The following is an 18,380-nucleotide window of genomic DNA, read 5'->3' on the forward strand; positions in this document are numbered from 1 at the left end:
TATTTTCTTGGCAAAAAACATTTATATTTATATTTATGGTTTGTGTTTATTCCCCTAAAGACCCAGTGTAGTGTGGGTGTTAATACTTGGTAACTTCTCATATTTTCCATCTTTGCCTTTCAAAATTCATATGAGTGCTTTTTCTTTGTGCAATGAGTTGTACATTCAGTTGGCACCATATGGGACAGCTTTTAATTAAAAAAAAAAGTAAAAACTCTACAATTCTACCATTATAATTTGCATTTGTATTTTACGTTCACTCTGGATAAAAAAAATTACATGGCAACTTTGTCCAGCAGGTCCGGTAAGTCATTGCAATTACAGCAATACCATTTTTACTAAAAAAAAATTAAAAAAAACACCATTTTTTTAAATAAATTATTTGTCTACGGTCTCTCTATTCCTACATCTATACCTTTTTATCTGTCTTGTTGTCAGGACTATGGAAGGGATTTTTTTTGCAAGGCAAGTTTTTTTTATTGGTGCCAATTTTTGGTATGTACAACTTTTTGATAATTTTTTTTATTTCTATTTTTGGTGGAGGTGGGGTAATCAAAGCCCATTAATATGTGCATTGGGCATCTTTTTTTATTGCAACGACTGTACCCGATAACTCATGCTACTCTTGGATAGTGCAGACTTATATGCACACAGGGATACCTTGTATGTTTGTTAGCATAATACATTTTTTTAGTTTATATTAATTTTATTACTTGTTTTTTTTTTTTAAATTAAAAACATTTTTGTCCCACCTGTGCGCACTGGGCTGACTCTGAACAGCTGCCTCATTAAAGGGCTCTATCATTGGAAAAAGTTATTTTTAATTATTCACATCCTTGCATAGGCTTTAGAAAGGCTATTCCACACCTACCTTTAGTATGTAAATTGCCTCAGTAGATTTTGAATAAGTCCATTTTTATTCATATGCTAATTAGCCTCTCCATGCACCCTGAAAGTCTCTTCATGCATTGTCTTCTGTATATACAGCACAGGCTACTGCTGCTGCTGACTCCTCTTCCTGCCCTCATACACACACAGCAGGGAGAGGAGAGCTGACTGACAACTTCCTGTGCACACTGGAGCCTAATTAGCATATGAATAAAAACAGACTTATCAAACACTACTGAGGCGATTTACATACTAAAGGTAGGTGTGGAATAGACTTTCTAAAGGCTATGCAAGGATGTGATTAGTTAAAAATGACTTTTTACAATGAGAGAGTCCCTTTAATAATGTATGATATTTAAATTGTCTCTTTAACTCTGGCACTCACTATTAAGCCTATTCTATCAAGAAGTCTCACAGGTCTCCGGGGTGTCCAAACTTTATACAAAGATTTGGTTAAGTAAAAATGTGTGGTGGTCGACCAGTCTGATATTCTTTTAACCAATAATATTAAATGCAAATGAACTATTTTATTAAATTTTTATGGTAAATGGCACACTTTTCATTTCTTCACATAGAACACCAAGAAAACTAAGCAATGTTTTACCAAAATCCCTCTGCCTTTCATATTTGAAGACCAAAATCAATTCCCATTAGATTTTAGAGCCTCGGAAGACTAAACAAATAACTTACCTGGAATTGGTGATATAGAGCTAAAGCGCTGCAGGAAAACCACGTCGGTAATGGTAATGGTTCTTTCCGCAGTGTTTTTAAACATAAAGTTCTCAGCGTTTTCCTCCACTTTTTCTGTAGATATAATTGACATGTTGCGATTTCCAAAACTGCACCATTTTTGGAAATCGCAGTGTGCCCACGCTGCGGTTGTAACCACAAAATGGGCATGGGATTCACATGAATCCCATCCACTTTGCCTGTACTGTATAATGTCGCAACTTTTCTCAACGGGCAAATCATGGCATTTCCATCCCGTAGCGCCCCAGCCTTAAGATCCTGACTGCAGGAAATAGTCCAGGTTTGGCTCACAAATTAGCACCTGAGACAGAATTGCTTTGATTTTATCATACAACCCTCTCAGCTCTATATTCTGTAAGATAAAGAAAGAAGCAAAAAGATGTTCTAATCATTCACTGGTATCAGCGCAGTTTACATTGTAACATACAGTAGATATAGAATGAATCCAGGGCTGTTGTTTTTGTACGGCTTTGTACAGCAGTTCGGCTTCTGGCCAAGGTCATAAATAATCAAAACCAAATCAAAATCAAAGTCTTTTATAGCTGTAATAAAAAAAGAATAAGGAGAATTAACATTAAATTAGGGAAGAGGTTAAAAATGACTTTGCTAAACTGTAGACAGTTTGCTAAAGTATTTGGATAAATTGGAATTTCCTAAAAACCAGAATGACATTGATGTCTAATAAGCTCCTTTATCAGTAAAGGAGCTCAAGTCAATAATTCAAACTTTTCCCACTAAGAAGACGCTTGGGGTGGACTGAATACTATTTGAGGACTATCAGAGATATCAGGAGTTAATGCTCCCCTTTAGGCTACTACTGTAGAGTTTAGTATGTCATACACTGATGGATTCCCAGATTCCCAAAATGAGGCTATTATTACAATTATCTGACCAATGGATTCATGGACGTTATGAAGATATTTATGAGTTACTTGAGTCAGGTTTGCTGAGTTTGTACCTTTGAAATGGAATGATGCTTTATGTTGTCTGGACATTAGCATAAAATGTATAATGTAGTGTTCAAAAAATTCTATCTACCGGGGAATAACGCTTACCTCTTGAAAAAAGTAGAAAATAAAAGGGTTTTCTTTGGGGTAAATAAGGGTGACACCAAATTGTTACCTATAATAAGTAAATGTGAAATTGCCACTTTCTGAAGGCATTTCATGCACTTATATTTAGGGATAAATATTTACACAATGATCTCTCTATATACTCATTTGATAACTGTGTATTTTGGGATAGTGAATCGAGCCTTCTACAGAAAACAGTATACCTAAGGCATAAATAACATATTAGGTTCATACCTTAGTAAAGGTTTACATAAACTAAGTAATAATGATCCAATGAGTAATTTCTTTGTCAAATATTTTAGTTTTATCCACTCAATATGTAAAATATACAATAGTAGGAAATATCTGAAAGGAGGAAATATTTTTCTCATCTCTAGAAAATTTTCACTGCATACTTTCCTTATATATGAACACAAACATACACACACTACATAACCATTAAATATATGTCTTCAATTCCAGGTGCAATTTTTCAGAACACATTTGAGAGTTGCTTTATTCTAAAGTTATTGCTTGGTCAAGCAAGCATTGAGGTAAAGTTATTACTTGGTAAAGCCAAGAAAGCTTTCTATCATGTTTGATAAACAGAGTCCAGAGTTTGCCGCAAGGCACAGATGTGAGGCTAATGTATTTGAAATGGTAAAAATAGCAGGTATGGTGGAAAGATAATTGTGAACTATTGTCCTTTTATTGCAAACAAATACAAATTATTAGTGTTCTAATATTCAGCGAGATCTATAGGAACTTAGAAATCTGGTTTTGTTTTATTTTGTGGATAATATTTTGTTTCACTAAATAATGTAAAAGGTTAGAAACCATTGGCTACATCTTTCTTTTACATGGCAGATGGACCCTAATATTATATGAATTACTTTTGTAAAATTGCAATGATGTGGAATGTTATGTATAAGTATCTTGCAGGGGACTATCTGACATCCTCATCTGTGAGCCCTTTATCAGTTTATGTCTAACTCTAAGTGTCCAAGTACAAGTGTCTTTATGGCCATATAAAGTGTGAGACAGCCTCTCCAGATAAAAATGGCAGCTTTTTAGTTCTGTCTAGTTTATGAGAAAAACCTTCAAAAAAGAAATTACACATCCAATTTACAAATACTTAAATTTATCTGTATTTTAAAAAAAAATGGATAACAGTGTGTAGACCAATATGGTCAAAATGAGCGTAGAAATTATTTGATATCACATAGCAGCCAGGATACAAATACATGTAATATGGATTAATGCAATGGCATAACTAAAGTCTTGAGGCACCTTACCCTTTCCGTACAGTGAGTTATTTATGGTGGTGGTTATGGGTGCTGAAGAAATATCTCAGATACTTGAAAGGGGTGCAGATTTAGTACCCACAATTGCAGTTATCAAGAATATGGTGAGTGAGCAGCTCAACACCCTACACGTAAACAATACTGGGACAGATTGCATGCTCCGCAGTGGACTCACAATGTATTACATGCTCCACAGTGACTCCTGAACAGTATTAAGTGCTCCATAGTGGCCCACCAACAGAATTACATGCTCCATAGTGGTCCCCAAATAGTATTAAGTGCTCCACAGTGGCCCCCAAACAGTATTATCTGCACCACAGTGACCCCAAAAGTCTTATGTGCTCCACTGTGGCCCCCCAGACAGTATTATATGCTCACCAGTGGCCCCACACAATAGTATATGCTCACAGTGGCCCCACACAGTATTATATGCTTCACAGTGGCCCCCACACGTAATGATGATGATGATGATGATGATGATGATGATGATGATGATTATTATTATTATTTATATAGCACTATTATCTCTAGAGTGCTGTATATTATTATATATTTCTATGGAATTATGTGCTCAACAGTGGCCTCCACACAATAATATGTGCTAACAGTGCTGACCCCAACCAAAGCCTAAAACCCCCATTCCCCCCTTGCTCAAACAGAGCCTACACCCTTATATACCCCTCTTGCTCACAGACAGCCTGCACCCCATTGCCCTCTCTTGATTACACAAAATCTGCACCCCATTCCTTCCTTTTGCTCACACACAGCCTGCGATCCCATGTCCCCCTCATGCTCACACATAGCTTGCACCCCATATCCCCCTCTTGCTCAAACATGCTCTCTTCTACCTTATCTAACATCATTCTCATTCCCAACAACTTTCATACTGTCCTGTACAAGCCAGAATAGCTCTGCCCACAAAAGTCATATCCTAGTGGACTAAAGGATCTTTAATGACATCATGACCACTAGGATATAGCATCTACCACAGGAAGGACCCAGTACAGGTGAGTATAAGTATTTTTTTATTTTTATACACCTCCCTGTGGCTGGCATGTAATGGAAAGGGGCCCAGTCAGGGAATAAGGCTTTCCCACCTTGTTCCGGGGTCCTGGCCATTTTCAGGTGGCCATGAGTTCTGTACCCCTCCTGACCGTCCTGTTTGTACTTCCTCTGACCGCCATTGTTGCACCACTGGAACAATGGCATCAAATGATACCAAACAACTCAAGCAATAGGGAATCCACACTTATGGGAAACAATCAGACATAGACTGCTATAATGTGATATCGGATGATTTATTCACACACTATATTATTAATATTTTGACCATTTTGGTCTGCACACTATTACCAATTATCAGGGGTGGAATATAATAAGGGTAAAATGTGTGACTGCCCAGGGTTAGGGCAGTGAGGGGGCCGACGTGCAAGTAATTGCATATTTACTCTAACCTCATTACCAACTGTATCGGTATCCACTGATTATTGATTACTGTGGTGGGACATGAGAGTCTTCTTGACATGAGTATTTGTAGGGTGAACCTCGCGTAATTCATCTTGCATGGTTTGCCCAGCAGTTTTGTTCAGACCAAACATGTCTGAACTGGAACTGCTTTTTTATACTCTAATATTTTTTTGTATTGTTATTGTAGGGCTCACCATGGGACATTATACTGTGTGCATGGCCACTATGGGACACTATACTGTGTGGGGGCCATTACACTACATAGAAGACCACTCTGAGACATTACACTATTTGTATGGACTACTGTTAGACATTATGCTATTTAGATGGCCACTATGGAACATTATACTGCTTGGAGGGCAATAGGGATCTTTGGTGTGAATTGTGGTGGACCACACTTTCTGAGCCACAAGGACCCGTGGTAACATTAATCAGTCCCATCCCATTATATAAGAATTAGTTACTGTGCTTTTTTTTGTTATTTTGTTTTTTGTAATACCTTACTGTTTTATACTATTTGTGGTTTTCAAGAAACATTTATGTACTGTATTTGCAAATTACTCATGTATTTTCTCAACAGAAGGTCTTTGCTCTTTTACACAAGCCATTAAATTAGTTTGGTATAAGTCATATGTGTGCATTAGTTTATAAGAGACTTCTAGCTGGAAAAGTAAAGCATAACTTTTATTAAATACAATCCACAAGTTCATCAAAGCCACTGACTTGATGAAGTCTATTCCATGGCTCTGTGCTCCTATTACCAAGACTAATGGACTAATGGAGCATCAGCAGCTAATGTGTAATTACAAGGACATCGCATAGTTACGTAGAGGCATCAATAAAGGATTGTTTTTTGGACGCTATATGGGAAGCATGTGCCTTGAATCTATATCTTCTTGTCCATCCATGTGATTGGTTCAGTGATCTGGATCTGCTTTTGGTCTTTCACTCTATTGCTATTTGCATTGCCCAAGTGATGCCTTTTTGGCATCAGCTACAACCAGAGGTCTTTTAACCCTAAATCAAGGTTGACATGTTCGTATGGTTGTTTTGTATTTCACACAACCCTTAAAGGTGGTAGTCTCTTCACTTATTTTCTCATGTTTATGTTTTTCCAAATGAGACATTATTACACTATGCATGGCTCGGTGATATTTTTTATTTTTAATCACAGCAGAAAAAAAACAACACATGAGCCATCTAGTCTGTCATTGTAGTACCATTTTATCTTTTATCTAATATATAATTTTAAAAAATCATATTCACCTGCCCCCAGTGCTCCAGTGTCATCCCAGCACAGTCTTCCTGAGTTCCACTGAATCCACTGATGGACAGGACTCAGGTAGTGACAAATAGTGACATCGCATGCACTTCGCTGAGGCCACTGATTGGCCTCAGTGTTCACATGTGGCTTGGGAGACATCAGAGCACTGGAAAGGAATGACATTTTTTTCACTGCCCCAGCTGATTTAAACATTAAATGGATTGTCCATTTTTGCTTAGACAACCCCTTTAAGGTGCCCTCTTATGGAGGAAAGCAACTTTTCTAATCCTGCACAACCCCTTTAAATAGAAGCTGTAGTATTCAAAACAGAAATATATGTATTATTCCTTTATATGTGTATACTTCAACACATCTATGCAAAAATGGAGCTAAATTAAGAATTTACAGACATAACCGCATTAAAACTGCATGTCTACCTGTGAGGGAATGTAGAAAGGTAATAAAACAACTGTTTTGCTTGTCTTAGCATTTCCACATATCAAAAATTCTCAGTGAAGCCTATCTGAGCTTTCAACAGAAATGTGCTGATTGCCTAATTTATACCAATTCATTCTCATCTGTAAAATGTCTGCTGAAACCTTAACTCGAAAATAAAATTAACAAAGCTGCAGTAAACTCCCTCTTCCTTACTTTCAAGTATCACAGAATAAGCAACTTACTCTCTTTGATGATTTCCATTTTTCTGATTATTTGCTGACACTTAGAAAAAGTCCTATTTGGAATTTCACTTAATCTTATATGTACCTTTAACAATAGCTTTAGATTTCAAAGCCGTCACGCCATTGTCTTTCCTAAGAGCCGCTCTAGGTATACATCATTTATGAGCGCGTTGCTTGTAGATACACAGATGAAACAAAATAGGTATCAGAAAGAAAAAAGTTGAAAGCAATTCAAAAGTATTAAAAATGAGCAGAGCAAACAGATATCTAATAAAATATCTCAGGTCATCGATGGAATGTATCAAGTTTGCTTGAGTAATTTTAAGTTAAATTATTTAAGGTTTTGACTTTCTTTTTTGCTTGTAAAAGCACTTTACAGACATTGATCAAAAAAAGTATTGCAAATTCTGGGATTGCTAGAGCTGGAAATCAATTTATTCTGAGACATAATACATATGGTAATTATTAAATAGGACTTTTGCTTCCTATCTAAGTGGAAAACTCCAATTTACGGGAGGACAAGCTATACATCTTCTTTGGTGCACATCATTTACCATGGTATTTTGTGGAGAATTTATGCTTAGTTAATTATGTTTCTTTTGTTTATTATTAATTGGCTTTCCTTTCCTAAATGCTTATTAAATTCTGAGAACTAATTCTTCTTATAAATGACTCATTTGACAGATTACTTGCTCCCGAAGACTCTTTAAAATGCCTCAGTAGACACATTGTGGCCTTGATGTTCTAAAGACGAGACCTGTGTTGTAGAGTAGAAGTATAAAATGAAAATGACCTGCTCATTTTATAACTTTTACTATAAATTTAAGGACATGTAAATCATGTTCTATAAACTAAATGACTAGAGCTGTAGGTCATCTTAGTGAAAGAATGAGATCTTTAATGAGCTATAAAATCATTTAAATATGCCTTGACAATTTAAGTTTTACATGTTTCCTGATATGCAATGGATACAGTTTTATACTTAAGAATTTACTGTCATATTAATACAGTTGTACTCAGGTTAGTAAAAAATGAATTAATGACCCGGGCAGATAAGACCTGCATCATTAAAATAAACTAATGTGTTACATAAATATTGGTGCATCAAGAGTCGCCAAAAACAAAATGTAAACCTGATTAGAAGAGAAAAGTCAGATTTATTAGCAGTTGATTTGCTGAATATCATTTTACAGAAATACCTTCATGCAACTAGCGTATAAATCATTGACTATTAGTGCTTATTTTTTCTTTTATTTGTTTACACTTACTATGTTCTTAGTATATTTTCATCTTACTGTGATTGGAGTAACTAAGCGCATATAAGAGAGGAAGGCCTAGCAATTAGAATTACCTCTTTCCCTGTCACTTGTACACTTTGGTGGAAACCAGTTACGGTATAAGCATATAATGCTATGAAACACTAGGGAGGTGACATTATTATATAGTTCCATTACGATATCTTGTGACACAATCAAAACACAGTCTTACGACATAGAAAAAAGCTGAGTAATATACCAAAAATGTTAAAGGATTTTCCATGAAAGAAATATCTTTATGATATCTTTCTATTAGGTCATCAATATCTGATTGGTGGGGGTTTGACACCCTGAACATCCATAGATCAGCTGTTTAAAGAGATCACTGTTTTCACATGAGTGCTAACATCTTTAAGGCTAATTCACATGGAGGAAAAGTTTTCACCGAATGTTTTTTTGGCACAGCTAGCCGTGACGGGATATCGATGCAGTGCATCAGCATCCTGTCGCGGCATTCTGCTCTTGATTATGCCCAAATGAATGGGCCTAAACAGGAGCATGTCTCGAGCCGTGGACGCTGCGGCTGACTCAGACACACATGGTACATACCAGGGCTGCCTAGTGACCCTGTAACATGAGCAGGATGTGGATTGTGGACCCCCATGCTACTTCTAAGGGAGTTATCCCAGCAGACACCCAGGTCTCCCACTTTAACCCAATACAGGATCCAGTTGTCACTGTAGGGAGTCCATCAGGCTGATTACCTCCTGAGATGGTCCTGGTGAGGTAGCAGCTATCAAGACAGGTCAAAACTGTGGTGCCGAATAACACAGGCCAGTACCGGATCTAGGGTTTGCGGGGCCCTGGGCAATTGACTTTGGCGGGGCCCTACTTACCGGGGGGTCTCGCACTTCTAACCTGTACCTCCCAACTGTTGAAGACTAGAAAGAGGGAATAAAACATGTGGTGTGCGTAGCGCGCCGCGGCAAATTAGGTCCTGCCCACTTTTATGTTGACTCCGCCCATTCTCATTCATTTTTCATGTGATTCCACACAGTATAATCCTCCTACAGTCACCCGTAAATTATATGCCCCCCCTTCATCTCTCCCCCATTTTCATATACACTCTTCATCTACCCCTAGTTTCATGTCCCCCCCTCTATCTCTGTCCCCAGTTTCATGCCCTTCTCCCCCTTTATCTGCCCACAGTTTCATGTCCCCCCATCTCTGCCCCAGTGTCATGCCATTCTCCCCCCTTCATCTGCCCCAGTCTCATGCCGTTCTCCCCCTTCATCTGCCCTAATGTCATGCCATTCTCCCCCCTTCATCTGCCCTAGTGTCATGCTGTTCTCCCCCCCTTCATCTGCCCCAGTGTCATGCTGTTCTCCCCCCTCCATCTGCCCCAGTGTCATGCTATTCTCCCCCCCTCCATCTGCCCCAGTGTCATGCCGTTCTCCCTCCGTTCATCTTCCCCAGCGTCATACTGTTATCTCCCCCTTCATCTGCCCCAGTGTCATGCCGTTCCCCCCCCTTCCCTCATCTGCCCTCAGTTTCATGGGCCCCCTACATTATTTTCCACCTTAACACACACACAAAAAAAAACACTCACCTTCCCTCGCTCCCCCGCAGCTCTCTCCCTCATACACATATTGTAGGCGCGATGTGATGTCATCACATCGCGGCTACAAATGCCGGAGCTCAGCGTTAAAGCAGGAGCTGACAGCTCCTGCTTTAAACGCCTATGTATTCAGCTCATCGGTGTCCGTAGGTGTAGCAGAGCTCAGCGCACACTCAGCTCTGCTACACCTGTGTGCTCAACACTGCTACATCTGAGATCGGACCACAATGGAGACTGCTGTGGACCGATCTTAGACTCTGCTTCCTCCAGCAGAACCAACGTTGATTGGCCGAATGCTGTACTCTGTATGGCATTCGGCCAATCAACGCTGGTCAATGCTTTCCTATGGGAAAAAGTCAGCTCCCGCATATCGCAAGCTGACAGGTATCCCGACGAGATAGAGCCCCAAACAGCTTTTTGAGTAACATTCCCACCTAAATAAAGGTAATCCCTAGCTAACCCTGCCAGTACATCTATCCCTGTCTCACAGTCACATAGTTCATAGTCTCATATGACCTGAATCTGAAATCAACCATTCGTATAAAGTGGAGTTCATATGATTTAGCCACCCAATTACTTTTTCCGATTTTTTTTTCCGGTGCCTCCATTGTCGTAGTTCCTGTCCCACGTCCCCTGCACAGTTACTGGTGCAAAAAAGCGCCAGGGAAGGTGGGAGGGGATACGAATTTTTAGTGCGTTTACCTCGTGTTATTGCCGTTAACTCATCTCTATACATAACATAGTAGACACAAGGTCACAGGTATCAGGGATACTTCAGAAAGCCTGGAGGTATCAGAAGTTTCAAGGCATTACACTGTCTACCAATAAGTATTTGGACACCTATGCTAGAATAGAAAAACAACATTTATTCATATTCGATAGTTGGTAGAACCCAGGAGATGCATCCTTACGGATGGTATTGATCGACACAATACTCCCAGATACCTGTAAACTCCTGGTGTATGTGAGCCATCGGTTGGGTGCAGGTTCTCTGGCCAGCACTCATCGGTCTCTATCTCCCAGTTTTGGGGGCCTACCAACTTGGGGCACATTCCGACAATCACCGTTCACATTCCGCTTCATAATCACATAGGTCACTGTCGGTTTTGGGAAATTCAGTTCGCTTGCTATGTCCCTTAAGGATTGACCATTTCTGTGGTACCTGGCAATTACCCCTTTCTTGAAATCCGACAACTCTGAACTTCGTGGCATCTTGCATGCGACTAATGCCAATGCACTAATGCCAATGCTGTTTCCTATTTAACAGCAGAAGGTGTGACGTACATAACGAACACAGATATCTTCATTTGCATGGGTGTCCAAATACTTTTTGGTAGAAAGTGTATAGGAAAACTTTTCTTGAAATATTTTTTTTTAAAACAAACAACTATCTGGGGTAGACCTAGAAGAAATTCACTGAGAGCAGTCAGATAGCACTGATGGTGGCAGTGATAGCACTGATGGTGGCAGTGATGGCACTGATGGCAGACATGTTTTTACTGCTGCTGGAGTTGGTGGAAGCAAGTACTCAGTGGCAACCTTCTCCCACGTGGGAATTTTTTTCTACTTTTCCAAGCAATAAATGCATAACAATATGTAAAATCTGCAAGCAGAAATGTATCCATTACTGTTCAGGAACAAATGCAGGAATTATATTTCTATGTATTGACATGAAAAGGCATTACCATGCTACTTGGCAAAATAGACTTAGCAGTGGCACTGACAGGGGAGCAAGAGCAAGACTTGTTCTATTCATCCCAGTGATCTTCCTTGTAGACAGGCCACATCTGCACCTTACCACATGGTCGGGGGGCTGTCAGATATTTTCTGCAGTCAAGGAGGGTACAACTAGCTTCCCACAAGGAGTTCCTATTGGAACTACTTGAATTTATCCTCGTTAGGGATTTTTTTTTCTGTTTGACTGGTGCTTCATCCACCAGCAACATGGTACTGCAATGGGAAGTTCAGCAGTGCCAACTTATGCTAATTTATTTTTGGGATGGTGGAGGAGCGCCTTTTCTTTTCAGAACAGTATGAGAGATGGACCAGCAGTATCTCTTTTGGCTCAGGTACATTGATGATGTACTGATCCTGTGGACTGGGACCAAGGAGAACTTTTGGGACTGGGGGGGCACTTAATGACAATATTAACATACGCTTCACGGACACCATTGATTCCTACTTCCTCACCTTCCTAGACCTACATAATACAATCAATGAGCTGGGAGAACTAGATACATTGTAATGAAAAGACACAGACACAAATGGCCTCCTTAAATGGAATAGTTATCACCCAGTAATTCTCAGATGTGGTATTCCAAAGGGAAAGTTCTTGAGAGTTTGAAGGAATTGCTCTAATCTTGTGGACTTTCATGCGAAGGCGAGAAATTTAGAAGGGAGTTTTAGTAGACGTGGCTATCCGGCCCCACTAGTTCGGTAGGCGAAACGGATGGCAGAATACAGTAATAGGACTACCCTGTTCACCCCCAAACAATGGATGCAGGATCAGCACATGATCTGTTTGGTGGGTAATCATGATCATGGGACTAGGGGGTGAAGAAGATACTGAGGTCATACTGGGATTTTCTCACCATGGATCCGGATGTTAAAGATCTGGCGAATCGTAATCCATCTGTGACTTTCCGTAGGAGCAAGAACTTGGGAGATATTTTAACACACAGTCCCTAGAAATCCTTACATCAAGATAAGATGAGATTGAACAAATCCATCCCTGGAGGGACCTTCAGGTGTGGATCATGTAAGAAGTGTGACTATATTCTGAAGGGTGACAAAGCCTTATGCATTGCTACAGGGGGGAACACCAGATCAAACAGTTTATCAATTGCTGCATGTTGAGTGTTATATACTTGGTGACCTATCTATGCCCTCTAAATTACGTAAATTGAAAAGGGAGTTTCAACAGAGAATTTTAGATCATGTGTGGTATGTGACATGGAAGGAGGAGAAAACCTTCTTTACACATCCTTTTAGCATCACAGAGTCCGGTGTATTAATTGGTTCAGAGGCGTTTACTAGGCTATGAGCTCATGTTATTTATCTACACCGTGATATGAACCTTTGTAGTGGACTAACAGGACCTGCTGGTTGCATGCAGCGATGGACATGTTTGGAGTGTGGAGATCTGTTAACTAGACCACACTACAACTAACATACAATTAGACTACTTTGTCTGGTACATTACTGATCCTTAGATATTGCATTATTTAATTTCACATTTCATCTCTTAGGTACACTTTATTTGGAGAGACATTTATCTTGTGACACATGCATATATATAGGATCGTCATAATATAGGATTCATCATTATTATAGGCATCAATCCGTTAAGCGGACTAGCGATATCTAAAATCTGCTAGGTTTATGAAGCTATGGATGGATTGGAATGTGGCAATCTGTAAACTGGACCACATGACCACCAATGCACTACTAGACTAGACTTGGTTATATGCGGTTTTTGTATTGAATTTAATAACAGACATTTTGAGTATGACCCTATGTCAAATATTGCATTTAGAATTTTATTGTAACAATCTTGTAAATTTTTGCATTCAATGGTCTTTGTATTCTGTTTCATTTATTGTACATCAAGGGGTTAATTATCTAAATGTCTTGATAGTAGGTGGAGTCTTGCCTGCCTTGTTTTGCTTTTAAGGAGTTTGGTCTTTGTACATAGTCCAGCTGAGAAGAAGGGACGTACTGTCCCGAAACGCGTCGCCCATTATACGCACAGGCAAGACTCCAGTTACAAATTAACTGTTTTTAATGTGACAATAAAAGTTAAATTTTAACACCGCGGATTTCCGTCTTCATCTACCCCTTGGCAGCAGCTGGCGTTTTTTTTACCTTCATGCTGGACATTCTATCAGCAGGTTGAAGTTCACCTGCATGCCGTGCTCTCCAAGGACTGAGGCTTAAGCTGCATGGGTGAGCTGATACATTTTTTTCTCTTTTTTTGCACTACTAGACTAGTCTGTCTTTATGACTGATCCCTGGACACCGCACTATAGTACTCTTTATTAGAGATGAGCGAACAGTGTTCTATCGAACTCATGTTCGATCGGATATTAGGCTGTTCGGCATGTTCGAATCGAATCGAACACCGCGTGGTAAAGTGCGCCATTACTCGATTCCCCTCCCACCTTCCCTGGCGCCTTTTTTGCTCCAATAACAGCGCAGGGTAGGTGGGACAGGAACTACGACACCGGTGACGTTGAGAAAAGTAGGCAAAACCCATTGGCTGCCGAAAACATGTGACCTCTAATTTAAAAGAACAGCGCCGCCCAGCTTCGCGTCATTCTGAGCTTGCAATTCACCGAGGACGGAGGTTTCCGTCCAGCTAGCTAGGGGTTAGATTCTGGGTAGGCAGGGACAGGCTAGGATAGGAAGGAGAAGACAACCAACAGCTCTTATAAGAGCTAAATTCCAGGGAGAAGCTTGTCAGTGTAACGTGGCACTGACGGGCTCAATCGCCGCAACCCAGCTTTCCCAGGATCCTGAATGGAATACACTGTCAGTGTATTCCCGTATACCCGATATATACCCCGATACCCGTTCCAACGGTGTGCCCCCCCACCTTCACCCCAGAAATACCCTGCAAGTCCCCTAGCAATAGAATTGGGGCTATATACACCCACAATTTTTACTACTGGTATACAGTGCCATTGTCTGACTGGGAATTCAAAGAATATATTGGGAATACAAATACCCTCATTTCTTGCTACTGCCATATAGTGCCAGTGTCTGACTGGGAATTCAAAGAATATATTGGGGTTACGTGCACCCACAATTTTTACTACTGGTATACAGTGCCATTGTCTGACTGGGAATTCAAAGAATATATTGGGGTTATAAATACCCTCATTTCTTGCTACTGCCATATAGTGCCAGTTTCTGACTGGGAATTCAAAGAATATATTGGGGTTACGTGCACCCACAATTCTTACTACTGGTATACAGTGCCATTGTCTGACTGGGAATTCAAAGAATATATTGGGAATACAAATACCCTCATTTCTTGCTACTGCCATATAGTGCCAGTGTCTGACTGGGAATTCAAAGAATATATTGGGAATACAAATACCCTCATTTCTTGCTACTGCCATATAGTGCCAGTTTCTGACTGGTAATTCAAAGAATATATTGGGGTTACGTGCACCCACAATTTTTACTACTGGTATACAGTGCCATTGTCTGACTGGGAATTCAAAGAATATATTGGGGTTATAAATACCCTCATTTCTTGCTACTGCCATATAGTGCCAGTGTCTGACTGGGAATTCAAAGAATATATTGGGGTTACGTGCACCCACAATTTTTACTACTGGTATACAGTGCCATTGTCTGACTGGGAATTCAAAGAATATATTGGGAATACAAATACCCTCATTTCTTGCTACTGCCATATAGTGCCAGTGTCTGACTGGGAATTCAAAGAATATATTGGGGTTACGTGCACCCACAATTTTTACTACTGGTATACAGTGCCATTGTCTGACTGGGAATTCAAAGAATATATTGGGGTTATAAATACCCTCATTTCTTGCTACTGCCATATAGTGCCAGTTTCTGACTGGTAATTCAAAGAATATATTGGGGTTACGTGCACCCACAATTTTTACTACTGGTATACAGTGCCATTGTCTGACTGGGAATTTAAAGAATATATTGGGAATACAAATACCCTCATTTCTTGCTACTGCCATATAGTGCCAGTGTCTGACTGGGAATTCAAAGAATATATTGGGAATACAAATACCCTCATTTCTTGCTACTGCCATATAGTGCCAGTTTCTGACTGGTAATTCAAAGAATATATTGGGGTTACGTGCACCCACAATTTTTACTACTGGTATACAGTGCCATTGTCTGACTGGGAATTCAAAGAATATATTGGGGTTATAAATACCCTCATTTCTTGCTACTGCCATATAGTGCCAGTGTCTGACTGGGAATTCAAAGAATATATTGGGGTTACGTGCACCCACAATTTTTACTACTGGTATACAGTGCCATTGTCTGACTGGGAATTCAAAGAATATATTGGGAATACAAATACCCTCATTTCTTGCTACTGCCATATAGTGCCAGTGTCTGACTGGGAATTCAAAGAATATATTGGGGTTACGTGCACCCACAATTTTTACTACTGGTATACAGTGCCATTGTCTGACTGGGAATTCAAAGAATATATTGGGGTTATAAATACCCTCATTTCTTGCTACTGCCATATAGTGCCAGTTTCTGACTGGTAATTCAAAGAATATATTGGGGTTACGTGCACCCACAATTTTTACTACTGGTATACAGTGCCATTGTCTGACTGGGAATTTAAAGAATATATTGGGAATACAAATACCCTCATTTCTTGCTACTGCCATATAGTGCCAGTTTCTGACTGGTAATTCAAAGAATATATTGGGGTTACGTGCACCCACAATTTTTACTACTGGTATACAGTGCCATTGTCTGACTGGGAATTCAAAGAATATATTGGGAATACAAATACCCTCATTTCTTGCTACTGCCATATAGTGCCAGTTTCTGACTGGTAATTCAAAGAATATATTGTGGTTACGTGCACCCACAATTTTTACTACTGGTATACAGTGCCATTGTCTGACTGGGAATTCAAAGAATATATTGGGAATACAAATACCCTCATTTCTTGCTACTGCCATATAGTGCCAGTGTCTGACTGGGAATTCAAAGAATATATTGGGAATACAAATACCCTCATTTCTTGCTACTGCCATATAGTGCCAGTGTCTGACTGGGAATTCAAAGAATATATTGGGAATACAAATACCCTCATTTCTTGCTACTGCCATATAGTGCCAGTTTCTGACTGGTAATTCAAAGAATATATTGGGGTTACGTGCACCCACAATTTTTACTACTGGTATACAGTGCCATTGTCTGACTGGGAATTCAAAGAATATATTGGGAATACAAATACCCTCATTTCTTGCTACTGCCATATAGTGCCAGTGTCTGACTGGGAATTCAAAGAATATATTGGGGTTACGTGCACCCACAATTTTTACTACTGGTATACAGTGCCATTGTCTGACTGGGAATTCAAAGAATATATTGGGGTTATAAATATCCTCATTTCTTGCTACTGCCATATAGTGCCAGTTTCTGACTGGTAATTCAAAGAATATATTGGGGTTACGTGCACCCACAATTTTTACTACTGGTATACAGTGCCATTGTCTGACTGGGAATTCAAAGAATATATTGGGAATACAAATACCCTCATTTCTTGCTACTGCCATATAGTGCCAGTGTCTGACTGGGAATTCAAAGAATATATTGGGAATACAAATACCCTCATTTCTTGCTACTGCCATATAGTGCAAGTTTCTGACTGGTAATTCAAAGAATATATTGGGGTTACGTGCACCCACAATTTTTACTACTGGTATACAGTGCCATTGTCTGACTGGGAATTCAAAGAATATATTGGGAATACAAATACCCTCATTTCTTGCTACTGCCATATAGTGCCAGTTTCTGACTGGTAATTCAAAGAATATATTGTGGTTACGTGCACCCACAATTTTTACTACTGGTATACAGTGCCATTGTCTGACTGGGAATTCAAAGAATATATTGGGGTTATAAATACCCTCATTTATTGCTACTGCCATATAGTGCCAGTTTCTGACTGGTAATTCAAAGAATATATTGGGGTTACGTGCACCCACAATTTTTACTACTGGTATACAGTGCCATTGTCTGACTGGGAATTCAAAGAATATATTGGGAATACAAATACCCTCATTTCTTGCTACTGCCATATAGTGCCAGTTTCTGACTGGTAATTCAAAGAATATATTGGGGTTACGTGCACCCACAATTTTTACTACTGGTATACAGTGCCATTGTCTGACTGGGAATTCAAAGAATATATTGGGAATACAAATACCCTCATTTCTTGCTACTGCCATATAGTGCCAGTTTCTGACTGGTAATTCAAAGAATATATTGTGGTTACGTGCACCCACAATTTTTACTACTGGTATACAGTGCCATTGTCTGACTGGGAATTCAAAGAATATATTGGGAATACAAATAC

Source organism: Leptodactylus fuscus, chromosome 4, assembly GCF_031893055.1.
Source record: "Leptodactylus fuscus isolate aLepFus1 chromosome 4, aLepFus1.hap2, whole genome shotgun sequence".
In the NCBI taxonomy this organism is placed as follows: Eukaryota; Metazoa; Chordata; class Amphibia; order Anura; family Leptodactylidae; genus Leptodactylus; species Leptodactylus fuscus.